This window comes from Nicotiana sylvestris, chromosome 8 (assembly GCF_000393655.2).
Source record: "Nicotiana sylvestris chromosome 8, ASM39365v2, whole genome shotgun sequence".
NCBI classification, from domain to species: domain Eukaryota; kingdom Viridiplantae; phylum Streptophyta; class Magnoliopsida; order Solanales; family Solanaceae; genus Nicotiana; species Nicotiana sylvestris.
In genome coordinates this window covers 117,516,113-117,520,155 of record NC_091064.1, presented here as the reverse complement: position 1 = coordinate 117,520,155, position 4,043 = coordinate 117,516,113, and positions in this window count along the sequence as shown.

Below are 4,043 nucleotides of genomic sequence, written 5' to 3'. Positions count from 1 at the left end.
CCATATTATTAATAAACCTAGGACCCCCCTTTTCCCTTTTGTTTCTTTGTTTCTTCTAAAGATTTCAAACTATTTCTTTAAAGAAAATCAGCTTTCTTTCAATTCTTTTCAATTTTGTTTGTAACCATTATGTGAAAATCCCCTCTTATTTGAAGTTGTATTTGCCTACATGTTATTTGCACCTAAATTCACAACAATAGTCTAGTCGGGAACCACACTAGTGGATTCTGAGGGGTGCCTAACACCTTCCCTTTGGAATAATTTCAAGCCCTTACCCAATCTCTGGTTACTCAAATCAAACCTTCTTGGTGTCCTAATGTACCTTAATCATTAGGTGGCGACTCTTCAAATGCAAACCAAAATTCCCAAAAGGGAATGAGTTGTCCTCCAAAATGTCATAAACCTGATTTCGCGAGAAAAAGGGGGCGCGATAGCGTGGCGACCCTGCTGGGGATTCTTAGGCTTTTACCATTTCAGACTATTATTGTGAATTTATACTTCTTTATGCGCAATTATCTGCTTATTTCTTTCAAGCATTCAATTTTTCTTTTCGATTGCAAAACTGACTTGTCTTTTTATTTCTTTCCCTTATTACTTTCCTTTACTGCTTTCCTTTACTAATGCTTTAAAATTACGGAAAAAAACTGTTGTATTTATTGCTTTCCTAACGTGCAAATACATGACAACCTACTTTAATTGTTGCATAATCATGCTCAACATCATATTCCACTCGTGCTAAACAAAATACCATAGCAACGCTTATAATGAGTGGTTGCGCTCTTCCGATATTATCACCCCTTTAAATCTGGAAAAAGCGTATTTGTTGTAAAACCAGTCGATCAACGGTGTAGTCGACGGTTCCGTGCCTTTCCCCCTTGAGTTGTCCGCTCAAGGGTACCAGTCTAAAACCCCATAGAAACCTTACTCTATTTAACTGTGCATGCATCATAGTCAAATCTAGTCGACTCAGTTATGTTGTCCATATAATGATTCTTTAAGATAGCCTTGTCCAAAGTCCACTAGGTTTCCCTAAAACCCAAACGGACACCATCACGTTTTGTGCATTTATTTGGAGAACTAAATATTTTTATACCAATTATTGATATTTAATGGTCGAGTCTGGTGGGGGTAAGGGCCTAACCTTTTTGTCTTGCAGAAATATGAGGCACGAAGTCCCCAAATTCGGCATGGTCACCAACATCCACCCAAAATTGCTAAGCTGGTGGGAGGATCTTCATTCTAGTGATCAGACTCTTGTCCAAAAATACCTAGGAAATCTACCTTCTCTTTTGGAATTCCAACCTAACAACAAGATCATAGAAGCTTCTACTCTATTCTGGGATTGTGATATGTCTGTGTTCTGCTTCGGGGACATTGAGATGACGTCCTTGCTGGAAGAAATAGGAGGATTAGCTAGTATACCATGGGAAACTCTGGGTTTGTAAATGCCGAAAAGTTGCAAGGGTAGAGGTTTCCTCAAAATGATGGGTCTAAAGAAGAATCCAGACTTGACATGCTTGAAAGAGTCGTATATTCCCTTTGATTATTTGTACGAGAGGTACGGTCACAGCAAATCTTACCGTACTTATCCTGATGATTTCGCCCTCACATCATTGGGGCATATTCATCGAAGGGTCTTTGTCTTCATGTTTTGCTTCCTGGGGATGATAGTGTTTCCAATGAAGAAAGCCAAAATCCACACCAGGCTAGCTAAGGTAACCAAAACTCTAATGGAGGGAATTGGTGGGAAACCATTCAGCATTGTGCCCATGATTATTGTGGAGATATACCGAGCCTTGGAGAAGTGTCAACGAGGAGCCGAACGCTTCGAGGGCTGCAATTTTCTACTTCAGCTTTGGCTCATGGAGCATCTCCAAAGGGGTGAATACCGATAGGAAATTCAGCGAAGAGACTGGGACAATCATATCGCTTTCCATCATCTGAAACGAATGAACTACATGCCCAACATGTTCGCCCAGCTAGAAGATGCCAAGGTATGGTTAGATCTATTTGAAAATATAACTAAGGATCAAGTACAATGGATGTTCGAGTGGTTCCCTATTAAGGAGTTCATCATTCGATTTAAGGATGTGCCGTTTCTGATATTAATCGGTATGAGTGGAACCTACCCTTATGTCCCTCTCCGAGTTATGAGATAGGCTAGTAGGAAGCAGGTTATACCAAGGGTAGACAAGATGAGTCACTTCCGGACTGACTTCCAAGCTGATGATAGTCCTTATAAGTGACAAGCTCAGCATATGTGGCATTGCAAGATCATTATGGGAAGAGATACTATCGAATCAGACAGATACCATGCTGGTTGTACTCCATACTATCCAGGCTGGTTGGAATCTAATCACGATGGTTTGGGTCATCCAGGACTTGCTAGGGGCCACAGGATCATAGATAAGAGGGCCGAGGCACATGTCAAATACAATCAACTACGTAAGAGGATCCGGGAATATGAAAGCGAGCACCGTGAGATACAAGAAACCAACGAAAAGCTGATCGAGGAGTGGAAGGACATGGCCGTCAGTGCCAACAAGCGATTGGGATACTTGGAGCGAGGCATAGTGGAGCTAGAAAGGAAGTTCCTCAAAAGGATCGAGGATTGCCAAAATGCTGAGGGAAATGAGGGAGGACATCTAGCCATAGCCTACCTATTGCTGGGACTTCGCGAGCTGGGAAAGATGTTCGACGAAGCCAAAAATGCCGAGTCTGGGGAAGGTCCTTCCAGGACCAAATAGATAGGAGTTTTTCTTTTTCTTTAAGAAATGTAATAAGGCCAACGACCACTAGTGATATTTTTATTTCTTGCTATTTAGGGTCAACTTGGGATTCGTCTACTTTGTATCAATAAAATAAGGCATTTAGCATTCTAAGTTCTCCAAATCAACTTGTTGCTAGGCCTACCTCGGGCACAAAGAGGTTCCCAAAGAGGACACGATTTACATTCTTGCACTACGTGTTTAAATATCGCAACATTTTCTTATAATCCTCACTATCTTGGTTACCTTTTATTTTATTCTTTGTTTTTGTTTTTATTATTCCCCTCCCCAAAGGTTAGTTCGTGCACTCTGGCGACATTATCTTATTCCACGAGATCCAGGGGGGCCCTCCATCCACTCCCCCTCTTAGTCCTATTAGAAACAATGACATGGACTATTATGTTGTTCTCGAGGAGGAGGGGGAGGAAAGCCATTCCATACAGGCAGTAAGTAGAGGATCATGCCTCAATAACTGGACCATCAGAACCACCAGAACCCGAAAAGCCTCAGGGTAGCAAGGCTGAACAAGCATCATGCACTATCTTTTATTTTTACTAGTTGACTTTCCTTCCGCATTTTAAAATTTCGCAATAAGATCTTTAATGTTCAAAATAGTTATGGAATTTATCAAAGCATTTCGATTTTCCCTATAAATCTTACTCTTATTATTTTCTCTCATTACTTTACTTATACAGCATTACTATTACTTATCTTGATGAACCAATGACTGTGACATGCAACGAGATAACACAACAAACGGGCATAGATTCAGAGGAAGATGACATGTCGGAAGAGATTGTTAAAGAAGTCGAGAATTTTGAGAACAGACCTAAGTCCAACCTGGACGAGACTGAGATTGTTAGCCTGGGAGATGCATAGAACGTCAAAAAAACACGAATCATCATTCATTTGTCACCGTCAGAAAGGAAGAGTACATAAAATTTCTAAGGGAATATGAGGACATATTTGTCTGGTCGTATGATGACATGACTAGTCTGAGTACATCTATTGTGGCACACAAACTTCCAACTGATCCGACATGTCCGCCGGTAAAGCAAAAACTCAGAAAGATCAAGCTTGATATGAGTTTGAAAACCAAAGAAGAAGTCACTAAGCAGGTCAAAGCCAAGGTTCTCAGGGTAGTAGAATATCCGATGTGGTTAGCCGACATTGTACCGGTACCAAAGAAGGATGGGAAGGTCAGATTCTGTGTCGACTACCGGGATCTAAACCAGGCTAGTCCAAAAGACGACTTCCCCTTGCCAAACATACACA